At 38.1% G+C, this 26,386-nt stretch overlaps 1 protein-coding gene across 1 annotated transcript in view; it reads left to right on the top strand.

The window, feature by feature from the left end:
• PTPRM (protein tyrosine phosphatase receptor type M) overlaps positions 1 to 26,386 on the top strand; it is a 376,482-nt gene that overhangs the window by 164,362 nt on the left and 185,734 nt on the right. The window lies entirely within an intron of this gene.

Below are 26,386 nucleotides of genomic sequence, written 5' to 3'. Positions count from 1 at the left end.
TGTGTGAATGAAAATAAATGTTCTTTGGATTTCTCAAGGATAGGCAATGTTTTATATAATCAGGTTTTTTTACTATGCAACATATTCATTTTTGCATTATATATTATATTTATGTAGGTTTGCATTTAGGAAATGCCATCATGTTGTTCATTCAGAAAACTTTTTATAAAAGAAAATATAGCACTTTGTGGAAGTCTGAACCAGCTGAGAAAAAAACCAAAGTAATTAAAGCAGATTTAATGAAACTGATTTAGCAGATTAGATTAGAAACAGAATGATTTGATGTTTGTCTTACTTCATCTCACAAAGCTATAGTGTAGTCCTTCTGAATTCAAGCACCTGGATTACAATAATACCAGTTGGACTCATTGTTGTTTAAATACAAACATATTAGACCATTAATAAAAAAACAGTTTCATTCCTTTTATCTGCATCATGAACTAAAGATGATTGACTCCTATAGCAGTAGTGACACATCAGAAACTTCACTGACAACAGAAAAGAGCTAATTAGGAGATTAAAGTGTGCCAAATAAAGGGATGAGTAGTTAGGAAAATAGGAGGAGAGATTTAAAGTAACATGCAGTTATAGAACTGACAGATGAACACAGAGCAACAAATTTACTGAGGTCCTTTGCAACAGGTCTTAAAATAAAATGAATGCTGACTGCAAACTCACAATGTAAATACAGAATGAAGCAGAGTGAAAATTAAAGCAAGAATTTCTTAATACTTTTAACATTTTACTGTGCATTACACTCTCAAGCACACTGTCATTGCATACCTTGCAGAACAGATTCTGCATATGGATTTTATCATCTTAATCTGTATTCATTGGGTGTTAAAAGTTTAGTCATACTTCATTTATGCACACCACTAAGCAAGATGCCTTGTCTATCGATTCTGCTACAACTACCAGCTTGGTTAATGCAGATTTTTGAAACTGCACTAAACTTGCAGTGTAAATTATTGTTGTTGTTTTATTGATCAACACATCAGCCATGTCACATAAAATTCTTTCATTCCTGAGATGGATAAGGAGAGCACAAATTCTACCATTCAAGTCAACAAAGCTAATACCTGAAGTCATTCAGAATTCCAGCTTTTTTCTGTGATTAAATTCTTTTTCTCTACTTAGATATGAAAAATCCCAATATCTTATACCTTATTTAGAATCCACACACAACCACTGCAACACAGAAGGAGAGAGAGGGCAATGCTGACTGTTTAAATGTTGATTCAAAAAGCAGACTTCACAGAAATGTTCAGGAAGCTCTGTTTACAGTGATAAAGTACACATTAATCATGAAGGCCAAATGGCATTCCAGGTTGGTTTAGAATTCATAAGACTGGACATGATTAAAATGTATTTTGTCAGAGTTTTAATACAACAAATACTGCTTGCTTTGTCTTCAATTTCAGGTCCAGCATGTTTTATGGCTGTTGCTGTGTTTATTTCAAGGAGATTATTTCGGAATTATATATGTTTAAAGCAGCAATGCATTCAGTAATGATGAATGCATGCACTTCTTTAACAGCTGGCTAAGCTATTTTGATTTTTAGAATGACTGTAATTTGCAAGGCTTTTTTTTTTAATTTAAGACAATGGCTCTATGAAAATTGTGTAATATATGTCTTATTGCGGATATTCTCTTTTTTTCAAAGATATGTGTATGTAAGAGTCAGTAAAGTTTTAAATAATTTACATAAAAAGCATACAAATCCAAGTATTTTTTTCCTGTGAGGGCTCTTCAACATCTATTGAGGGACTTATTCTTCCAAGGCAATATCATTTGTACTTTTACTTCTTCAGGGCAAGTTAGCCTAAAGTTGGTCACAACAACCCCATGCAGCGCTACAGACTCGGGCAAGAGTGGCTGGAAAGCTGCCTGGTGGAAAAGGACCTGGGGGTGTTGATTGACAGCCGGATGAATATGAGCCAGCAGTGTGCCCAGCTGGCCAAGAAGGCCAATGGCATCATGGCCTGTATCAGAAATATTTGTGACCAGCAGGAGTAGGGAAGTGATTGTGCCCCTGTACTCAGTGCTGGTGAGGCCGCACCTCAAATACTGTGTTCAGTTTTGGGCCCCTCACTACAAGAAAGATGTTGCATTGCTGGAACACGTCCAGAGGAGAGCAACCAAGCTGGTGAGGGGTCTGGAACACAAGTCATACGAGGAGCGGCTGAGGGAACTGGGGTTATTTAGTCTGGAGAAGAGGAGGCTGAGGGGAGACCTGATCGCCCTCTACAACTGCCTGACAGGAGGCTGCAGGGAGGTGGGGGTCGGCCTCTTCTCCCTGGTAACAGAGGATAGGATGAGGGGGAATGGTTTGAAGCTGCGCCAGGGCAGGTTTAGGCTAGACATTAGGAAAAACTTCTTCACCGAAAGGGTTGTCAGGCTCCGGAATGGGCTGCCCAGGGAGGTGGTAGAGTCCTCATCCCTGGAGGTATTTAAAAGAAGGATAGATGAGGTGCTTAGTGACATGGTTTAGTGGTGGGATGTCAGGGTTAGGTTAGCGGTTGGACTCGATGATCTCAAAGGTCTTTTCCAACCAAAGTGATTCTGTGATTCTATGATTCTATGAAAGTTTAAAACAGCCTGGGACCGACTTGTCCGCAGCTACATAGATTGGTCAGTTCCATTTACTTCAACTAAGGAATGCTAATTTATTGCAAAGATCTGGCTCATACACAGAAATGAAAAATGTAGTGCTCAGTGACTGCATGTGTTTAGTCTTATTTATATATTCACCTATGTTAGAAAGAGCTTTAGATTGTTTGCTGCATTTCGTTATAAAAGGTTCTTCTGACCTTCTCTGGATAAGTTTTCCTGCAAGCTTTTAGCTTCAGCAGGGAGAAGCACGTTTTCTTTGTCGCACAGATTTCCATTTAGTCTTGCCATGATAAAGGTTGAGTGTTTCCACTTCTTTTATCTCACTTACGTAATCAGCAAAATGCTGTCACCATACCACCCTCCTCCTGTTATTCTGTGCCACATCCTCAAAAAGCTTTCGGAGTAAACATCACAAAGATTTTGGCCCAGATAACACCGGAACCACCTGGCAATAGCAAGCACTCTGGGAGCTGCCGACTGGGGAAAGGAGCAAGAAGGATAAGAAAGAAGGCAAGACTGCTCTGCCTCCTGGTCTCTTTCTCATATTACATTACGAAGCTTGGCTCAGTTGGATTTGCCCCATTAAACCTTCTAACCAGTTAATGGTCCATTCAGCCACGCTTTCTGCTCTTACCGACACCACAGACAGTTGGTACTTTCCTCTTCCAGCCTAAAGTGAGAGGAGGGCTGAGCGTGTCAACTAGCAAGGCCCTGTGGATGCAAGGCTTGGCATTTAGGATGCCAGCCTGCTTCTCTCGCTGAGGGGGTGGGATCAGTCCTGCAGCACCTGGGGCTGCAAGGCCCAGACAGGATGAGAGGGAGAGAATTGCAGCAATTGCCAAGTAGTATAATTTAAAAGTACCTTAAAGAAAACATGCAGAAGGAAGCAAATAAACTCTGAATTATGCGAGTTGAAAGCTGAGAGTGAAGGCAGTCTGTGTACTCTCAATGCATCCCCTTTATCATCAGTGTGCCCACCTTCTTCAACATGCATAAGTAAGAACAACCCTACTGGGAAAGTAAAGCAAACGTCTCTTGACTTGAAGTGCTTAATTTTGAAACGTACTTTTAATCTGTCTTCCCTGAAGCAGTAATGTATATTATATTTCAGCCCAAAAGGCCATATTAAGTTATTAAGTATTTTGAAGTGCAGCTGAAAACTACCACGGAAATTTCAAACTACATGTTATCTAAAGTGATAAGCACTCCCTTCTACTACTTTATCAGATAAACACTTCATGAATGTGTTCAGATTGTCTGAATTCCACAGAGATTTGCATTACTTATTGGCCTAATTCAGACCTTTAAAGGCACCCTGTAAATACTGTGTTGGTTGTCACAGGTAGAATTAAGGCCATCTGCACATGGTCCCTGGGATAGGAACAGCATGATTCAAAGGAAGATGCATGGTGTAAAGAAACCTTTGTCAGCCCAAATCCAGGGATTTCTTAATTCTGTATGTGGCTTAGCCATTTCAACAACATTCATAGTACAATGGTTCTTAAATGAATGACAGAGGACACCTAATTCCTGCCCACTAACTAGCAATAGGAAGGAGTAAATTAACCTGAGGGGGTCACTTTGAAACGCAAAGACTCGTATCTAATGCAACAGTTCCCCATGGGAACCACTGTGCGCTGCACATGAAGCAGAGGTCACAATTGCCTTCCCATCCCTGCCCCACACATTTCAAGGTAGGAGGACGTGTCTTAGGGCCTCATCTCTTTCCTTCAGCATGACTGGTGCCATGAGGATCGGCCTTCTACGTGCCCAGCCATCCCCTCTGCTTTGTCACTGTGTCTACTCACTTTCTCATGGGCTGGCATTAGGAGTTTGCACTCCTTGTGCCACATCAGTTAGGGCATGCAATACTGTTCAGACACTCCCATATGAAGTGGGATCATCTGAAGCCCAAGAGACCTTTTTCAGGACCCTCCAACCTGACAGCCTTCCAGAGAAGCCACTACTTACCCTTATTTTTGAAACTTACAGTCTTCACAAAAACACACACCTGATCTGCAGATCAGCAGGTTGAATTGTTCCAAAGGCAATCAAGAAATCCAAGCAAAAGCTAGCAAGCTAGGCAGGCTCTTTGGAAACCCATGGCAGATATCATTGGAACTCAAAAAGCAGCAGGGCTTCAAGCACTCTGAATACAAAAGTTGCAGGATATTTTCCATATGCCTGAAGAGACCATGGGGCACTCGCATTGCTGCTGTGAGGATCTGGCAGCCACAGGGCTGGGCCTCAAAGTAGCAATCTAATTCTCAGAGAAGAGGAGGTGCTGATATCTTAGTCTGAGTTTCTGTGTTGCATGGTAAGAGTGCAGCATTAATTCCCATGCATGAATTATGGAGGCAGACATTATAAGTATGATTATAAATTCAGGATAAGTGAAAAAATAAGTTCTGAAATGGGACAATGCTGATTTGTACAATAAGAGACGTGTTAGCGTTCTGTGTGGCATGGCAACAGCACATGCAAATAAAAGCATTGCAATATCTGTATTTTTAGCTCTGTCCTCTCACAATTCCTACCTAGCACATTATGTAATGCTAGCATGTTATTATAATTTCCTTCTATTCCCAGTGGCATTTCATGGTAAGGTAGTAATGAGAAAAAAACAACATCTCAGCAGCTGGGGAGAGAAATATCAAAACTGTACATTAACCAAGAGAGATCTGGAAAGCTTCCCAATAAAATGAAAAATGAACTTTGGCCTTTCAAGAGCTCACTGGTAAAATAGTCTAGCTATTTGGTGGATTTATGATAAAGAAATGCTTATGTTGAAATAATGTTACTGTACGTGTTCAAGTAGCATTACTAACTCACTAGTATTCTTAAATGTCATGTTCAAAATACAGCCTTTTGAAATACTGTGAGACCAAAAGGTCTAAAGAGCATGGAGGGAACTTACTGTCCATTCTTTAATTTGCTTGCCACAAGCATCCTTCCTATTGTTTAAGGGTCTGTAAACATAAAGACTTGAATTTTATGCTGTAGGGTCAGCTCTTGCCTGCAAACTGTATTCCCAATTCATAGCTTTACAACCTGTAAGGCAGACAGTAAACTTGTTTGAGGATGTCTGTGATACAGAAGGGACAGGGTTTTATTAATGCCCGTAATTGTCACTTCTTTATAGCAACAAGTATAATTATTTACAGCAGAAGGGTCAATTTCAGTTTCATTGAGGGAACAGTACAATAATTGCTTATGCTGTAAAAATGCTGTAATTCTTTTTTGTTATGCAGTAGAACTTGTCCTTGGATTTTTACTGTGACTTGAGTCAGAATTTATGGTACATGTTGCCTGGGCATGTGTGGTGCAGATTCAAATGTCCTGCTGGCTTGTTCAGAAATTTCCATGGTCCTTTCACTGTGGCTTCTCACATAGTCCCTGGGCAAAAGGAACATTGATTCTTGATTTCTTTAAGTAGTAATTTGTGTCACTGAGAACCCAGCATGTAGTGCTATCTGTCATTTGGCAAAATGGTTAAAAAAATTAATCTATGATAAATAAAGCAAGGTAGAACAATTCCAGAATAAAAGAGGAAATAGATTATTCCATATCTCTGGAGAGATTATTTTTCAGTTTCATAACTCACCAATACTTTCTCAAGGGTTTTGGTTATAATTAACAAGTGAAGAATTTGCTGCACCGTTATGAGGCTCTGCTTTTTTGCTTTTTTGCTTTTTTTTTTTTTTTTAACCTTCCTTCTACATGCTGGCCTTAAGTAAGATGCAGTGGAGACCGTATCTTTGCATAATTCCTAATTATAGTCTTCTGTGTATTGCTTACCTCTCATTCTGACAGCATGATAGTCCAGCTCAACTAGGCTAGTTCTTCGTGACACATTCCAGCTTAGCTAGGCTAGTTCTCTGCTAACATCCTTTGGACCACTGGGTTTTTCCAGTCTCCCTGGTAAAGGCTGAAGTCCAGCAGCCATTCAGCTGGTGAATCATAAACTCTTGGAACGCACATCCTGTTTTGCTGGCTCTAGACTGCCAACTTAAGTCAGAATTGATAAAACATGTTTTTCTTAAATCTACTTACTAAAATGAACAGCTCGGTCTCTGGGTATGCATGGAACAGAACAATGTCATTTTTCTGTGATACCTTTCCAAGGAATGGCTACTCAGCACTCAGCTGAGCCTACTTAAGTTCAGACTTGAGGCATGCAGTAGTGAATTTTGTATGCCCTGGACCATTCTCTGGTACTGAGGCCACCTGGCTGAGAACAGTCCATGTTTCCAACAGGCCACTGCTGAGCTCCCGGGCACAGTGTCCACCTACAGACTGCTGGTTGGGAATGGGCCCTGATTCATGTCTAATATTTTGGGGAGAGCAGTAGCTGGCTGATGCCAAAGCTGTGCTGAGGACCTTTCAAACCATTTAACAGGAAGGATGGTGTTGCATGTTGCTATTCAATCATCTCCTGTAACGCACATAGCTTAGATGGATTTTAGGCAGCTCAGTGTTGGCAAGTCTGAGCCACCAGCCTGTTCTCAAGTATCACTATGTTCTCAGTAAACCAGTAGAAACCTCTAACTAGGAGCACAAAGTTCCTAAAGCTCCTCCTGGGCAAGCAGGAGACCTAAAGTCCTTTTTCCTTTCTCACAGGATTTTTAACGTGTTATATTTTAGATGGTCATTGAATAAAAGCAAATCGTGGACAGAATAAGGAAAGTCTCCGTTTGATTAGACAGGTTCCTTCATGAATGCTCTCCTGGTTCTCTGATTCTTCTTGTATTTTTGTCTGCATGCTGGGGCAACCTCAGCAGGAGACCACAGTAACACTGTTCAGATGGCTGAGGGGTGGGACCAGAATGGTGAAAACCTCTCAGGTTGAAAACAATATTGAGCCCTGGCTTCCATTTTCTGAGAACATGCTCAAGTCGTTAGGTTATTGTGGAAAAAGTTGGCATGGCTGTCACATCTCTCATGAGACATTTGTATCCTAAGCGGATGTAGACCTATACATTAAAGCCCCAAATAAAGTGCCTTTCAGGTCTTTAAATGTAAGCATACACTTCTGGCTGAGTTTAGGTAGTTCCTCAGTTATGGGCATATTGATCACCCCACAGAGATGGTATGAGAGCTACAATCCCACCTTCATCTCTGAGTAGCCCTCTGAAGTTGTAAAGAGACGTGTTTCTCTCTCCCACTGAGTGTGTAGGGGGCTCAAGTGTATTTCTGGGCACTTGCCTTGAGAAGGAGAGGTGTTTAATTTAGGGACCATAATGAAAGTTTTATAAACATTGCTGGAAATTACTGCATTGCATTATTTCTAAACGCGTACTCAGTTTATACATACCTAAGTTCAAATGCAGAACAACCAGAGCACTCCTTGAAAATGTAAGAAAGAGATGCTGTTGCCCTGTGTTTACTGAAGTATGCCAGGGATTTGTTTTCGTTTCACTGTGTGCTGTGGAAGGATTGAAGGGGGAGTATGTGAGTCAGCTACTTTTCCCCGAGTGGCTGTTGAACAGGATTATGTGGGGATGTACTTTCTGGAGACATTTTAAAGTAATTTTCTGACGATGTGTATCACAGTAGCTGTATGTTAGTTTGTAGCCACAGTGCTGAGTGACCCATTCTGAATTCCTGTAAAACTGTGGTTAGGAATTGTCAGGCACATATAACTCATTGCTGTCTCTGGGAGCTTTCACTGTTGATCTTACTGTGTATTATGCATGTGTGCTTCCCATATCCTTAATGTCCATGTGAAATTAGATTTTCTACTGTGGTTTATCATCTCACTACAGGCTTTTTGTTTTTGTGGGGGCTTGAATCTCATCAGTATTTTTGCTCTGGAGTTCTGGATGCCAAAGTGACATGTCCCAAGTGAAAAATATGGAGTTACTTTTAGTGATTTTTTCACCCATTTGACTAAATAAACACTGAAGTCAGTCTTGCAGGTCATACTGGAAGCCATAGCTTCTTGAGCTCTGTTAGTATGAAGCCTTGGCATTGTTGCACATCAATCTTCCCATGCTTTAGCCATGCCATGTACTTCATATTTTTTGCGGTTCTTGAGATTCAGTTGCTTTTCTGTCATAAGTATTTAAATTAACTGTGTATTTTTAAGTGACTTACAGTAGCTTTAAACCAGTGGCTGTGATGTAAGTACAAGTTCATTGTGCCATATTCTGAATTACTAAGTTATCAACTGAGAAGGGTCCCAGTAACATTCTGCATGTTTTGTTTCTAGATATCAAATATAAATATGACACATTATATTCCATTTGGCAGTAAAACTAGATCCTGCCTGCAGCATTGAGTTGGAATGCTGCACAGAAAATATTGAATGGCCTTCAGGATTAGCCTCCTACAAATAGGATGAGATGCAAAGTTTGCATTTTATGAGCTAATAACAAGGATCCATGTTGTATTGTAGTATAGAGGCTCATTTTTGGAAATAGCAAAGGAGAAGTGTGTGTTTATGGCTTGTGGTATGACTGTGAATCATCAAAACATGGCGTGAGTGTGAAATAGGCAAATAGACTGCATGCAGCAGGTGGGGTTTCCAGCAAAGGTGACAAGCTGTAAATGCCATTGTACAAGATCCTGGCAGGACCTCGTGTGAACTCCTGTGCCTAGTTCTGATCTACCAAGAAATACTTCCTAGCACCACAGCGGCAGAGCATTATGGCATAAATGATCAGGGAGTTGGCAAACCTGTGTTACACGAGGAAGGACGGAGAGAACTAGACTTGTTTCAGCTAGCCAATTAAGGCCAAGAGAAGACATGGTTGTTCTCTAAAAATACATCAGAGGAATAAACTTCTGAGAGGAAAAAGAACAATTTCAGTTCAGAGAGCGTGTAAATAAACAGCTCAAATATAAAGTCTCTACCCAGTGGTGAATTGAAGCTCTGAAACAGGTACAGCTATAAATGTCAGGAAGGTTGTGCTAGATAAATTTATAGAAATTATTATGAGACGTAGTATTGTGTGAGAGTTAGTCACACATCACTCTGGTGCCAAAAGTCCCTTTTCAGTTTTCTATATGTGACAACGCCCCAAAAAGCAGAAGCTTTTGTCAAGATGCTCACACAGACTAGTGTTGTTTTCATCAGGGAGCCAAAAGTCAGCAATGTTTTTCTCATAATTTAGGTTACAACACAGAAGTAACCTGTATCATTTTAATTGTCTTTTCCATAGATTCTTTGACAATGGTGCAGTTTCATACTGCCATTGACCTTAGGATTTCTTCTTCCAGTATTGTATTTTTTGAGCAAGTTTATATGAGCCCTTTATTCACTAGGAAACACTATATGGCTGCATTAAAAAAGATTCTGTTACTAATACATAAATGTATGACAGAAGGACTGTGGTTTCCAGGACAAAGTCATTTGGGGGAATTCCTAATTCTCAGCATAAATAATATTTGATTGACCCATTCCGTGCATACTAAAGCATTTTGATCATGCATTTCAAGCAAACAAGTGAATGCTTTTATTTGATATTATTAAAGGAGACAAAAGAATAAAGAGGAATGCTGCATGGAAAGAGGAAGAAAAGCTATAGATGTGCTCCGACTGAAACACTGTCATTTCCCATACTGGATGCTGGAAGAGTATTCATTTTACTGAACATTAACATGAAAACTTTCTTTCTGTTACTCTGTTCATTTAAGTAGGAAAAGAAATCACTGGCATTTACAACAAGCATCATGACTCTAAAGCATTGCTAAGTAAAAGCTAATCTGCTCAACTGGATTACATTAAATGACATAAAAAAACATTAGTCACTTACTGGGCTCTACAACTGAAAGCAGCAGCTCTTTAGTCAGGAGCAGTATAAATGCCTCAGCCTAAAACAGCCTCAGAGAGCAGTAGGATAGATGTCTAAGGCATTTTAAATACGTTGAATTTAGGGAGAAAATACCATGGGGAAATCAGACAAGGGTGAATGAATTAACCGTGTTCTCACATCTAGAGTTGAAGCTGTTTTCAAGATTAGTCTCATAGGGTAGTAGAAACACAAGGCCAAAATCTCATCTGTATTTAACAGTTGTGCTAATCCTGAACTGTGCAGAATCTTTTATCTAAGGCCAGATTTCCTGTGGGGAGAGCTGTACAGTGTCATGCTGCCAGGGTTTCTATGCCACCTAATCCTACCAGAGTCATTCCCAGTGCAGGGAGGAGGAAGAGTTATACCTTCACTGACAGAATAGAAGGTCAGCCTTGTATTTATCCACAGAAGACCTGAGAATCTGGGGACAATGCCACAAAAATGAACTGTTTTTCTGCATCTGCCTGCATCATTCTGCACTGCTGATTAGAGTGCCCTGCAGAGCCTTTTTGTGGAGAAGAAAGGATGGAAATGAACACAGACAGTAATCTCTGTTTCCAAATTGCTAGACCAAGACCCACTGCATTTAAGTTGTGGAAAGAGATGATAGCATTAAGAGACGAGAAATTTGTTGTGGTTATTTTTGCTGTGCTCTCCCACAGCAGAGTTGGCAGGAGAAAATGTGTCTGTGCCTTGGGTTGCTTAGAGTGGTAACACTAGGATTTTCAGTTGCAACTGAAGCACAGGCACATGCAGCTTTCCACCAAGTCTCCCATGAAAGCGTAGCATCTGGCAGAACGAGAAAATGGACAAGTGAGACAACATCTTAAACCACCGCAGCGGATCTGTTTGAGCTAGTCTCTCTGTGCTCCATGTTGTATTCCCTGGTTGAATAGATTAAAAACTTCATATCCTCTGTGAGTGCTTTAATGAGCAGTAAACAGTTTTCAAGCTTTGAATAAAAAAAAAAAAACTGTTGAAATTGGCTTGTGTATTCATTCAGCTGTCTCAGCAAACAGTTTTCTTTCTGTGCTGCACACAAACCAGCAGGTTGCAGAGCATCCTTGAAAAAGGGAGAAAATAAGCATTCTCCATCTACTTATACCCACTTATTTTAATACATCTTTTTGCTTAATTCCCCAGCCCAATTCAGTAGTGAGTTTCCAATGCACGGCTTTGTAGAATATAGAAATATCTCATTTTTTTAGTGTTAACAATGTGTCACTAATCCATTAGCTGATCTCCTGCTCTAAATACTACATCTCGATTTCTGTGTAATATCCAGACTCTTGTATCAATTTGCATGTGCATATTATTTAGCATTCATAAATAAGAGCTGTGCAACTTTCCATAGTTACACACGTGAATGTTGTTACATTTGCAGAATGTCCACACCTCATGGACGCTCTCCAGGGCATAGTCACAGCATTTATGGTTTACTAGAAAATATTGAAGTAGAATATTGCTTACTTGTAATCAGTTTTTCTTAGTAGAAGTAATTTTTTTAAAATTCATAACCCCCTGAAGATAATGCAGTGTATGTGCAGATCTTTATGTTGCGATTTTAAATCTATAAGCTGTATGTTTGTTTTTCTTACCTTTTGCAAACCGAGCATCCCTAGGAATTTGCAGAGAACAGAATGAAAAACACTGTGCTAGGATGCAGCATCTTATATAATAAACATAAATTAGGAGTTGAATACAGGAGAATGAGCAAATGTATCTTATCATTCATGTATGGATTTAGATCTGAGGAAATATTTCTAATTCTTAAAGAACATCATATTATTTCTCAAAGTATTTTTTTTCTTTGTTCTTGTACTTTATCTTTGTGTATCTTCTTCATGGCTATTGAGGAAGAAGCCTGGGGTTTACAAGTGGCCCTGGATTTCTTCGAAAGTAGAAATGACTCAGGGAGGCTCTTGCACAAAGACTGCCTCTTTTTCTGTTACTCCATTGCCTTTAATTCCAGTACAGTGTTTTATCACATTATATCTAGCAACTCTGAACACTGTTGAATGATAACAACATGTTATAGTCTTCCTTAAAAAATACTTGAATCTCAGAATTATTTAGTGGAAATGACATAACACATTTATCCCCTGTAGATTTAAAGAAATAGCAATGTCCCTGTTAGATGGGAGTCTGCCTTCCTATTTTCTTGGGAATCCAAGCGAACTGGTCCTTTAGACCTTGATAGATCTATTTTCTACCTAATTTGTGAAGACTGGGTAATAGCATTGTCTCATATTCTGTAATAAGAAAAATAACTAGTTTGTTTCTTCTTTGCACCCTGGCTTACGTAGCAGGAAGGAACCAGGTAGAATCTGATGGTTCAGGTAGCATTGATGACTTTGCTGGAGTTGAAAGTGTGTTATAATGTATCTTTCCATTCTAGTCAGAAGCAGACCTACATTTTGCAAGTAGTAGTGAGCCTTCTTTGAATATCAGAGAGTCAGGCATACACTTTCAGAGATGCTACTACTGATTCTGGTAAGATGGGCTGTGTGATCTCACAGGTTGTTGCATATGGGTTTGCATGCGTTCAGACTCCTGGAATTTCCTTTTGTTTCTTCCTCACTGATCTGTGCTTCAGTACCATCATGCATCAATATTTTCTTTCTCTGCGACAGATTGAAAAGAAAGGATCAGTCAGCTCTGTCATGGATTTCAGTTTTAAATATTTCCTTCAGATCCCTTCTAACTTGGTTCTTTTTTAGACTAAATTATTTTAGACAGTTTTGCTTTCTTTAATTTCTTTTAATCTGTGACAAGACTTTACTCCTTTTTCTATGCTTTCCACTTGTTTCATAAATTGGCCTTGGCAACCTGAAAACTGGTGAATTAAATGGTGTAATATTGGCTTATAAAAGCACCTCACTTGCTGTACCAAGATATTTTTATCTCATATTTATGAACTTATCATTTTTCTGTGTTCTTTTTAAAAAGAAATTAAGCAAAGAACATAAAGCTGATTAAGAAGCTTTGAAATGGTCTTTGGATTGTTCTGAGTATCATGAATGTAAATTCATTGAAAATATGTTTTCTGGCTTAGTACCAAAATATATTGCCATAGTTTCAGCAAACTTCATTGAAATAGAAAACACTGTTAATAGAAAACACAGTTCTTCAGACAATGAAATCTTATTTTGTGATTTAATGGCACATTTTAGCCTGCAATAATAGATAAGGTTGCTCAAGTTCTTATGATTCGCTATTACGCGTAGGATTCCAAGGTCATATTATTTGATTTGGACTAACTTTGGCTCACAGTTGTGCTTGTTTACAGTCTGTCACATTCTATTAAGTCTTTGGTAATTCATCTGACTCCACACTCAGGTAAATCGAACAGTTGAACAGAAATTTATTTATTAAGGAGTCTTAACTGCAGGTATTTTTTGAAAAAAAATTGGCTTTCTGAGGTGGTAGGACCACATCTGCTACAGTTTGGTGCTGAGAAACTGCCAATCTGACTGAAACGAAGACTTTTAGAATCAACTGCTAGTTCTTATCTATTTTTATACCATATAAGGTGATCATTTTGCATACCGTGTATGATATCTAACCTTTAATTATAATTGCTATGTCCTTGTGCTTGCTACAAATTTCTAATTACTAAATTGCAATGACATCAAAGAAAAAATGCTCAGATAAAGAAATCTTTAAATTAGTTAAGTCAAAAAAATCAGCAGCAAAAATCTTTCATCTTGACCTAATTTACTTGAAATTCTATGCCTGATGTGAAGATTAATAACAGGTGGCCTTTTAGGGAGCACTCAGCTTGAGTCTAATGTTCTAGTTGTTCTTTTATTATCCCAAACCTCTATAACTAAAGGATTTTTTCACCCTGCCCTTTGTTCGCAATATGGGACTGTAATTGAGTTCATATTTCTCACCCAACCTTTCATCTGTAATTAATATTTTATTATATCAGATTTTATCACTAAATAGCCTAGCAGCAGGGTATTGAGCCACACGCACGCTCCCACACACGCGTACACACACAAAAGCGATAGTGACTTATTGATGCCAAGCAAGTTCCATGTAATGAGTTATGGTTGAGAGAATACAAAATACATTCATGGTACCCAGCTAATATTCCAAAGCAATTTAGGACTGATCTTATCTTGATCAAACCAGGACAGAGAGAAATTAAAGCTACAAGAATGAAATACTCAATGCTGTGTTATTATATCAAACATGTGGCCTCTAATAAAAATTGTCTACGCAAGACCAGCTATTATCTGTTTTCATTATTATATTTTATGGGCAAAAATGGTTTAGGTCATATGCTTTTTGTACTAAGACCTACACGCTGTTCTCTGAGCTTTGCTAAGCATGAACACCTCCACAGCATGACAGATGTAAAAATCTGAGCGTTTAAGTTGCTACACTATTTGTTCTTTAAACTGGAATAAACCAAAATGCCTTCCTTTCACCACACTGCATATTGAGGGGGGTTTTTGTTACTCTGAAATATTCTGATGGAAAGAAGGTGTTTTTAATACAAACTTTGGAGTATGGAGGCAGTCTTAACATATAAATAACTATAAACAAGACTGGAGAGAAATGTTTCCTAAACCTAGATAACTTTGATGATCAGTGTTTTTTCCCAGCAGAATTTTACAGAAATCTTTCTCCCCCCCTTCCTCTTCCTCTCTGTCTCTCCCGCTTTTCCTTTTCTCTCCCTCCCCACCTCTCTTTCACCCTCTTCCTCCTTCTCTTCTCCCCTCCCTGCTTTGAATAGGTGATTGCTGTTAAAAACAACTCAAATTAAGACAGAGGTCACCAGCAGGATAGTGTAGAAGCAGCTCTGTACTTGAAATGGTTTGTTATGGTATCAGCAGAAATAGCCTCTTGGAAAGTATCTCTGCAACATTTTTTTAAATTATTTTTATTTGTTTGTACACAACAAAGTCGCCCAGATAATGAGTAGGCCCATCTTCCCCAAGACAGAGCTCTGCTGTAGGGATGAAGAGTAGCTAAGCCTCTTCAGATAGCCAGGAGAGGAATTCCAGTGTGTTCCCGTTTACTGAAGGCCGTGATCTTACTGTGGTAGGAAGGATGGCCGAGCAGATACAGCACTGGTGTTCAATGCAGATGAGAGCACGGTTTTATTTCTGGTTCGGTTAGAGGCACAATCTGTGTAGCTTTCTCCAAATCAATATATCATGCTCTCTCCATTCCTATCTCTAAAATTTAAATATGGAAATATAATTTTCCTCTCTAAAGGAAAAAAAATATGTCTATGTATGGTTGTGAACAACTTGGCAATGGTGAGGAGTGTCGTAATAAGCAACTGTATGCATAGCTAACTGTCTGGAGAGAGTTTTTTTTTCTTGTGTTCGCCTCTTCCATGATGCCTACCGGAAGATCTCAGAATAGCAGCTTTGTGGAGTATTTTGTGGAATTATTATCTTCACAATCCATCCCTGGGTTTTATTCATTTTAAAGCCATGTTGTGAGCAGACTACAAAGGAAGTAGGAGGCAGCCCTATTTTATACTGCTCTGTAGTGAAGTCAGTCTCAAAGCCCGGGAGAATCTGAAGCCTTAGGTTAGTTCAGTTTAGACCAGCATCATTTAAGTTAGCAATGCCACTGCTTGGGCTTTAAATTAAGAGCATAAAGCCTTGTGGAGTGAGATCAATAGTATATGGTGTCTAGAGGGACTGAGCCCTTACGCTGAGTAGGAATAAAACTTGTTCACTGGTAAAATGAAGAAAGGAAGTACTGCTTGGCCTGTGTGTGCTATATAACATACTCAAGAATTAAACTTTCTGGAACTAAATTAAAGTTTACACCTGATTTTATCCTGGTTTCTTAAAAAAACAAGGCTTATGTATCATACTGTCCACCTGTCTGTATGTTCCTTTCTTCCCTCGTTAGTATTGGAACTCTTGGAAATTTTCAAGTGCATATGAAATAGTTTAAGTGTCGCAGAAATAGTAAGTTTATCCCACATTTTGGAATCTCTGGGTACAGAGGAAAGACCCAGATTAGCAATTATGCTGAAGGATAGGCTGCGTTATGGTCTGAACTAGTTAGTTCGTTTCATTCGGTCTGTCAGTAGAGAGCTACAGTTCACATCCCAGCAAGCCCATCTGTAGCCCCAAAGCAGCCACAGCACGTGTTGCCTCTTTTCCAGCCAATATTTGGGAGATACTAAAAGGAGCTGAGCATATTGAGGGTGGGAGCTGGGCATCACAGATGATGTGTGGAATATAGATGGGATTATAGCATGTTCTTGGGTACACATTCTGAGCTTCTTGCTGTAAAACTTGTTGCGTCTTAGTCTATTTATAAGGCTTTGAAGCATCTTCTGCTTCAAATGGCATTTAAAGAACCCAGTACTGGATCAATGTAAATGGGATGTTGTTGTCCTGTATACATGAAAAAGATATCAGCAGAGAAGTTTTGTTTGCCAAAAATATAATGGTGACATACCTATTAGAAAGACTATCAGCTTGCGTGTAACAGTTATTTATGGAAGAAGCCAAGTATCAATTGGTAGAGCAGTTCAAAACATCAGTAGATCATCATGGGTGTAAAGAGATCTTACAGCAGTCATTCTTGGATAAACAATCTTCCCCTCCCCCCATCTTATAAAATTATATCATATGATTTCATTACTATATTATGAAATATAGTAATTTTTCATAATATAGGTATGAAATCAAACACCTTTTACAAACATATTGCATGTAATTTATAAAGAGTAGCTGACTGCAAGTTGTTGCAAAATGCTTTGTTTAAAGCATAACTGTATTAGATAGACTTCATTTTTATTTTATCTTTCCTACTACTACTTTTCTTGCACTTCTTGTTTATCAGAGGTGATGGTATATCTCCACCTGTTTTCAGTATATTATCTGTTCTTTCATTTTCCTTTTATTTTCTTCTTCTCTCCTTCTCTACATTCCTACCCTATGTAGTCTTTTGTAGACTTAAATGTTTCAATCTTTTTCTGATTTTGATTGCTCAGTTTTTCTTTCTCTTTTCACATGCACAGTTACTTATCTGCAAGCTAAAACTATTTAAATGTGTCCTTACAGTCTTCATTCTAAACATTTCTTTTCCTACAAAGAAAAAATAAAACCTGTTACTTATCTGCAAGCTAAAACTATTTAAATGTCTTCATTCTAAACATTTATTTTCCTACAAAGAAAAAATAAAACCACTACCAAATCTCTGATGCCCTCCTTAGCTTGTCACTTGCAGTCTGTATTTAGTAGCTAGATCCTGTTGATACAGTATGGAGAGCATTAGGTGAGCTATACTATCAAAGATGTCTTTTGCTTGTCCAGAAAATACAGTTAATAGCTGAGAGAATTTATGAGTATAGAGCCAAATGCTGTCTTGCCTTGTATTACTTACATCTGTAGAAAATTACTTTGAAGTCAGTGTGAAACAGTACCATTATAAGTAGGTTTAATTTTATTTTCATTTTGCACTCACTTCATTCTGTGCAGGACTACAGAATATGTGCAAAATCTATATATTTTCTCGACATTTGTGAGCTTGAAGAAAAAGCAGCCAAATGTATGCATCCTTATTAAACATGGAGAGCACAAGCCACAGAGGTTGTGAGTGGTTCAGAAAAAGTATGTTTCTGATCATAGGGGAGTTCTGTGTCCTGCAATATTTTAGAACTCTTTTTTTTTTTTCAGCAGAAGTAAGAATAATTAAAAACTTTACCTTCAAAATGACAAAGGGACATACATGCTTACCTTTATAGAAAAAAAAAGGTAGAATTATGGGGTTGTTTCTAAGTATGGAGAGTTGCTAATACATTGTCCCTCATCAAATTGATCATATCAATACAGAGGAGTAGTCAGGCCCTTGGTGAGTGGTGGTGGGGAAACTTTATTTCAGGATTAAGGAATTTCAGGTATAGAAATGAATGTTAACAGTTGTGGAGACATGGATGCATCTTTGTCATCCTGTTTGTCATAATTCTGACAGTCTCTTATACTTGTATACCAGTATGGTAGTATCACTCCCAAGTCCTAGTTGGGCACTAGTTTTTTAATAATTAGAAGTAATTAACCATGGGGCTGTATACCCAGGGAGAAAAAAAAAATTCATCAGTACTTATCAAGGATTTGGGGAACTGGGAAGGTTAAGAGAGCAGTTTTGATTCCCTTGCCAGTCAGCAGTCTCTTGTGCCACAACTATTGTCAGCATTATGTCTAACTGCTGCTTATATGTGTGTTGATGAAATGGTTCTTATCAATTTTAATACACTGTTTCAGTAGTAAACTAATACTTGCTTTGAATGAGGATAGGTTAGCATATTATTGAATTTATTGATTTTTGTGAAGATTGGACTGGACAAAGTTAAAACTGTAGTCTGTCAGCACTCTATATGTTGTAAAACAGAATACAGGTTATCTACTACCACCTACATGTTGTCAATCTTTTATTATCCTTCTAAAATAAAAATATTACAACCTGAAATCCTTAAAAGATTTTTTACTTTCTCTCCTTCTCTCTCTGATGTATTTACTAACAAAACAAAGTTATATTTTGAGTCATCATTTATGATAACTGAATCTGAAGGCAGAAACATTCCACATTTTGTGAATGGTACATGATTGCCTGTGATTACAAGGCTGAAGATCTGCTGGACATTCTCTGTCCTGATGTAATGTGCTTAGAGTCTCTAAAACAGTGAATCTGTGTACTGGGAAATAAGGCAAAAAATAAAATACACTGCATCATCAGGACTGGGTGGCATCCACCTGGCCACTGGAAGCTGGAAGGAGTATGCATCATTGTCTCCTTTTCCTTTCTTGCAGATTTTCTTCTAAGAATTTTTGGAGCCCAGGCTCTGATGTCTTCCTTAAATCCTAGAGAGTCCAAACTCACAAAAGAGAAATTTATCTTTGGAAAAAACATTTAAATCTATGATGAACTTACAGTGGCCATTGCTCATCTGCAATTAAGATACTATGTAGCAAATGTTTCCCTTCCCGAGGCAATTTAATGAATGGTCATATCCTCCCCTGGTGACTGTCCTTGGAGGAAAGAACAAGCTAAATATCTTTAACTTCCAGTGGCATAGTGCTTCCCATATGAGAACAGTCGGGATTTCCTGTATAAATCCATAGGAATGCTAAGGAGAGGTTTGCTTAGATGTATTTTTCCCAGAAAATCCCCTTTGTAAATACTGACTTTTAAGTCTTTGAGACTGTCCATACAAAAGAGTTGGACAGTCACAAATCAGCTTAGGAGTTTTACATGAAAAACCAGATACTGTTCCCCAGTGGACTTGGGTCTGTGAAGATAAAGCTTATTACGACACCTGAGAGTTTACATTTGGCAGTATCTCTAGGGGCTGAACCTAAGCTGTCTTATCTCCTCCTTTACAGCTGTTTAGGTATTTCTGCTTTGATTGATCTGAGAAATAGGGCTCCTTGCATGACAATGGAGGTGCTGTATAATATTAGTCCCTCTTGTGTTCACTCCAGGTCTGACTCCAAAAGATTTGTGGCTTTCTCCAATTTGACTTTTCCCATGGGCTGGAAATTTCAAGTGCCAGTAATAGTGTTTCCTGAGAACGAAGACAGACCATGCCTTGGAGAATCTAACCAGACTTATCTCTTGACTTGCAAAGCCAGTAAATAAAGCCAGGTGTGGAAGTAGAATCATTACATTCAAGTTTCAACAAGCTACTAGCACAAAGTATTTTCTTTTCTTAGTCCCTCTCCTACACTTTGGAAGCACCAGCTGTCCTGCAGGCTTAGAAACCTGCGAAAGATTGTGGAACTTTAGTTTGCATAAAACCTGACTTCAAGTAAAGATGCAAACAAAAAGTTACAGAGATTTAAGACTCCCTTCACTTGCAAAAAGAAAAGGCAATACACCTTTAGCACTGGTATGTCAAGCACTAAATGTGAACAGTCGCAAGAATTTCGATTGCTTCTGTGTTGCCAATATTATTTGCAACATTGCCTAGATCACCTTTTTTCCCTGTTATAAATTAGATCTTAGTATATTACTTTAACAATACTTGCATCATTGTTGCCGTTGGTACAGCAGCCTTAATTTGGAGGTTTTGTTTGGTCTGTTTGTTTTTCTTTACCATAAGTTCTATATTTTCATATCTGAATCTTATGTTCATGCAAGGATTTTTTTTTTAAAGCTTTTTCATTTTTTTCTCATTTTAAAAGCTATAGCAGGCAAGGCTGTATTTTGCTTAAAGGCCAGAAAATCTCTGATCTCCCAAATAAAATGTTCCTGAAATAGAGGGAGCTACCTTGAATAGGCTTCTCCATCATTAGTAGGCATACTCAAAATTTGTCCTTTTGCTAATCAGAAACTCCCTGGTCTTACTTCTACTCCATAAACTCCCAAGTTTATGAAGTCGTTGATCTAATCCCTATCCCACCTGTAACAATGCCAATTCACTCTCAGGAAAAAAAAAAAAAAGAAAAGAAAAAAAATTCCAAACTCATAGAGATTGCTTCATTTCTAATGCTTGGGCAAGAAAAGTCACCACTCCGAAATAAGACTGCCCTTGTCCTGAGACCGTACCCTCCCTAGGAACTGCACCCAGTTCTTTCAGCCTAGAAATGCTGATCTTGAATACAGCAACGGTCTCTGTCTGATATGCAGACAAAACACAGTTGAACAGTGTCTGCTTCCCCCTTTGACAAAATGTGCAAAATTCTACAGTGGTCAGAGGGACAGGGCTACTGTTCAGCTGGTTCTCTGGCTTCACATCTGTACTGAAAATGACTGCACATGGAGTATATTTTGTTCAATATATATTACATATTGCTAGAACTCCTGGCCCAGTGGCAAAGCCTATGTAGCTATGATGGTGAGACACCTCATAAATTGAGTATTGTCATTATTACCTTTGTTTAATGCCACCTATAATAAATATGCAAGCTCTTGCTCAGTAGGAGGAGAGTTAGTGGCAATTTCTTGTAGCCTTCTTCTATTTGCCTGCTAACTGTAAATTATTAATTCCTGTCCTTTAAAGAGTAATTTCCCTCTTCCATTTCAGGATATGGTTTACTTATAATTTTTAGTACTGTAAAATTTTAAGTTACAGGATGAATTACAAGAATCTACTGCAATATAAGGGCAGGAAGAAATAGATCAAAATCTCCAATGTTAATCTATATAGATATGTTGTGAACAAGTCAGAGACAACTGATGACAGAGATGAAGAGGAAGTTATGTTGCAGATTATATAAAAAAATTGTCCAAAGATTGTCTTTTTTTTTAAAGAAGTAGTGTTAAATAATAAACCTGTTCCATAACATATGATGACCAAAGATATACGAAGCTCTGGATGTAAAATATGAACTAAATGACTGATATTTTTAAAAAGGCTTATGATTTAAGTGGAATTATGATAAAAGAACTTTCAGTGTCTACAAAAGTATTGGTGAAATTGTGGGGACCCAATGGACTGTTATGGTTTGAGCAATCAAGTTCTTCATGAACATAACACTGAGACAAAAAGGTGGGTTTGGGGTCTCTTCATTTTGCCTTCTATGGGAACTTTGGTATTTTAGTAGAAGAATGCAGTGAAGTGATTCTCACACATAAAGTAGGGCTATGGGAATAAGTAACTGAAATAATGGTCAATATGTAGATTAAAGGTTATTCTGCTGGTGGAATCTGTTAGCATTAAACAAAGCAAGCATGCAGGTCAAGATACAGAAATAGATCTATAAAAAGTACCAGTTATATATGTTTATAATAATGCATGAGACTAAGAAGATACTTACTACAATGAGCAGAAAACTTCAAATTAGGCTCTACAGCACCACCATAACAGTCTGCAAAGATAGCCCAATAGTTTACACAGCTCATCGGGGCACTGCTAGTGGAGCTTAACAGCTTTGCAGGCTTTGTACACTTCCTAGGAAAAAAAACAAAACTATTTTTTCAGGGACAATAAAAAAAAAAGGTCTCAAAGAGATTTTACTTTTTTACAGTTGAAGCAGGTCAGAGGGAATAAGAAACTTTCCCTTTCTCATTTTACAGCTGGAAAACCGAAGCACAGAATATTTAATTGACTTGCCTATGATCACACACGATAGCTGTATTAAGACTAGTAAATAAATTCAGATAATCTTAGTCTAGATTCAGGTCTATAGGCTATCTTTCTTCTGTAAATAATTTTTTAAAAAATCTTCATGGCTTCAGTTAGGTGAATCATCAAGAATGTTTAAGAGAGAAAAAATAGAGCTGACATTTCAGTAATGAAGTAATCAAGATTGTTTTCCCTTTGTTTTCGATTTGGAGTCACTTTGGTGGAGGTATAATTATAAATTCATAAGTTTCAATTAGTAAATACCTAGACTGTACATGTTAAGAACTTCTGTATTAAGAATCCTGAAGTCCATACTTGTATCCACCAGGCCCTTCTTGGAAAATTATTTGGTCACTTTGAATAAGATTTTGATTAATTAAAATTTGATTTACTGCATTCCAGTAATGTGGAATAGTGTCCTGATTCAGCAAGTTACTAAACTCCATCCTTTCATGTACTTAAGAATAGATACACACCTAAAAATAGTTTGAACTGTTTGGTTCGTTTATTTGTCTAAATATTCTTAGCATCTTTGATTACTGTGTTAACATGTTTTCTTTCTTCTTTCATGCCTTTTTATCAACTCCCGTCTGAAAAAAAAATAGTGTATTTAGTAGACTTTGACAGACCATTTAATTTAAGCAACCCATTTTCAGTAAATATCTGAGAAACCTGGTATGTCTAATTTCTAACCAAAATTACAGTCCTTATTATGTTCAGATCTGTATTTCTGCATAAACATTTAAATTTGGAACTGTTTGAAATTGTTAAAATAAAAAGTAGCTTAAAAATTACATCAGATTTTTCTGTTCCAGACACCTTTTTTAATCCCCAAATTTAAGCTATTTGAATCCTAAGTTAAAAATAATTCCCATGTGTTCCTTTCTTGATCCAACATTAAGTTTCAGTCTATATAAAGGTAGATTTTGTGTTCACTTTCCAAGGCTTTGGAATTCTATAGTAGAACTGTATAATGTGAATTAAACTTAAATTACATTTCTTTCCTTCAGAAAGATCAGTCTAAGTTCTACCAGTAGCCGATGTGCTTTCGGCACTTTTCACTGTAGCGTAGATTTTATTTTTTGGATTGCAGGTAGGAAGACTGTATTCTCTAAAATGTAGAGGTGTGGAAAAGGAATAATGCAACTTCAAACAAGCAGGAAATCTGACTAATGCCTAAGAGGAATGAATACTAGAGTCCTGGTGCAGTGCTAGCTCAATTCACTAAGCTCGAACCCTTTTCAGAGTAGGCAATTCAGCTGTTATGTATTAAAGAAAGCAATTTTAACAGTAAGAATTAGAGGAAGCTTTTGGATTATAATTGTAATTGGGGTAATTTTGTAAAATTCATTAACAAGATGATCTTATTTCTACAAATGTAAAACATTTCGCTCATAAAGTTCTGTCAGGTTTCTGTTGACCCAGGTGCTTATAATGTGTTAATTTACATCAGAGAAACAGCAGTCTGTAGAAATTGGGCAGCAGATAGGATTTAGTTATTTTTCATTAGCACTTGGACTTTGATAAAGGGGAACAGAAAAGAGCTGCTTGACCTTTCAGTGCTTAAATTATTAAAGAGCAAATAGATTTGAGGTCTAGATGCTTGCAAATCTAATTTGTCTTGTGGAGTAAGGATGAAAAGACATTTTGAGTTTGAAATTGCTCCAGACAACTTAGTTCTTTCTTTAATGTATCTGAAGATGAATAGATGGCAGGCATTTAAAATGTAATATACAAGGAGTAGTGCGTGTAGTATAACTACCATGAATTTGCTAGAAGAAAGGGAGCATTTTAATGACAGATTTGTTTCTAAAATATCCACAATCTTTAGCTTTAATCTCTGAGTGAAAAATGAAAAGAATCCTCATTTCAACCAGTACTGAAACAGGTCGTATTATCGTATCTGGTCTGAGGTCCCTCTTATATTCAGTCCTGCCGCCATAAAAAAGGTAACAATACTCTCCTGAAGGCAACAGCCAAACAACTTAGTTTACCATCCATCATGCTTTAGTGAAACTGAGGGATTCTTATCTTTGCTGCGGTATTAGGCAAGTGTATCCAGCTTCACTACCTTGCAAGAACAGATGTTTACATCACCTTCTACTTTTTTTTTCCCAAAACACCATTTAAATTCACAAACAGTATTTATTGTAGATTCACTGTAAATTAGAGGTTAAGAGAAGCAACACACTTTCTTCAAAGTATCTTGGAATCCCAGTTCTAAGCAACTGTGTTTCATTCTAGAAAATTAACTGCTAAAATCATGTCAAACATTGATTTGGAAGAGAAGAAACAAGATTGTAATGTAGATATTTCATGGCTAGTTTTTACAGATCAATTCTCATAGGATCAAAGAAAGGTTGCCATGTATTGACCTTCATTTACTGCTCAGCATGGAATTAATCAACTAATGAAAATCTTTCTGCTAGTTGTGTAGACTTTTTTGCACAGAGCTGCAAAATGTACAGACAGTGGCCTTCAAGGGGACCCTTAAGACGTTTGTCTCCCTGGCTGTACCAAACATATATGTGGTTAGATTTCTGTGTAGGGTTCAGCATCAGCATCTAAATATAGGTGTCCACTTGTAAATATCTACATGTGAGCTAAATATTTAGTTACGACAGTCAGTGGAGCCTAGAAAGCTGTTAAGTTGACCCAAGAGTAGACACCAGCTCGCTGGTCAGGTCTTAAGATCTCTTGCCTGTGCTGAGTAGCTCTCCAGTAACTTTAATAGGAGTTTGTACATATATAGACATCTTCATGAAGACACTTAAATTTACGTGTCTTATCATAAAACTAAATCTCCACCGTGGTGAAAGTCTAAATCAGACAAACTAAGAGATACTAAGCATTCCTAGTGTTAACTTTCTGGGCATTTTTTCTGTGCACAGGCAGTACAGCATCTCCTACCGGAGATGCTAGGTCTTAAAAACATAGTGAACGGGGTCTGCTGCACATGATCAGTATGTCTGGTAAAAAAAAACAGTAAGGTGACCAAGAGAATTGGCTTTCTTCTGCCTCTCTGTGATACTCAGTTGCAAAGGCTCTGCAGACCTAGCATCATGCTGTCATAGAATCATGAAGTCATACAATGGTTTGAGTTGGAAGGGACCTTTGAAGATCCAACTGCCCTGCCATGGGCAGGAACATCTGTAACTAGATCAGGTTGCTCAAAGCCCCATCCAACCTGACCTTGAACAGTTCCACTCATGGACACAGCATTAGCTAAAAGTGCAAAGGCAGCTGGAATGTAGAAGCAGTTTGTTAGTCTGGTTGTCCACTGAGTTGGTAGGGCTCCAGAGAGTGCAAGAACTGGAGAGCTCTATGCCAGGGCTCAAAGCACCTTGAGTCTAGAAGAGCCCCAGCAGGTGCAGGAGCTCACTGGCTATGAGCTGGCTTGGTGACTGCACAAAGTCATCTCTTTTATTTCTAAACCAGATGTGCCTTCAGAAGGGGAATAGCCATAGCTGTGCAGTGATACAACTAAGCCAATAAGCCCTGTTGGGTCCAGAGTGAGACCTGCAAAGGCCTGGCCCAAGTGTCCCTGTACTTTGGGCAGAGTCTTCTGTAAATGTAATCATCTACCTACTGATGACAGAGTGGGAACGTCAGAAGACTCTGTGGATATTTCATCTTTAAGAAACATACCCCACCCAGAGTTTGCTGCTTTCTATGAATATCAACTTGAAAGATCATAAAATGTTACTAGATGTAGATGATGTGCAAAAAGGGGGACGCACTGCTACTTTAACATCAGTTACCTATACTGGCTTGCTTACCGGGATTCAAGATTCCAGGAGACAAATAATGATGAAGAATCACTGGTCCCCAGTGAAGCAATAAACTTGCAAGCCAGTCCTCTTTAGAGACATGGACTTCCCACTTCACAAATTTGAAAGCACTGACTCAGGCTTTTACAGC

This window comes from Egretta garzetta, unplaced genomic scaffold (genome assembly GCF_000687185.1).
Source record: "Egretta garzetta isolate BGI_Z169 unplaced genomic scaffold, ASM68718v1 scaffold160, whole genome shotgun sequence".
Classification (NCBI taxonomy): Eukaryota; Metazoa; Chordata; class Aves; order Pelecaniformes; family Ardeidae; genus Egretta; species Egretta garzetta.
The sequence above is the reverse complement of the archived record's forward strand: the minus strand, read 5'-3'. Positions and strand labels throughout refer to the sequence as shown.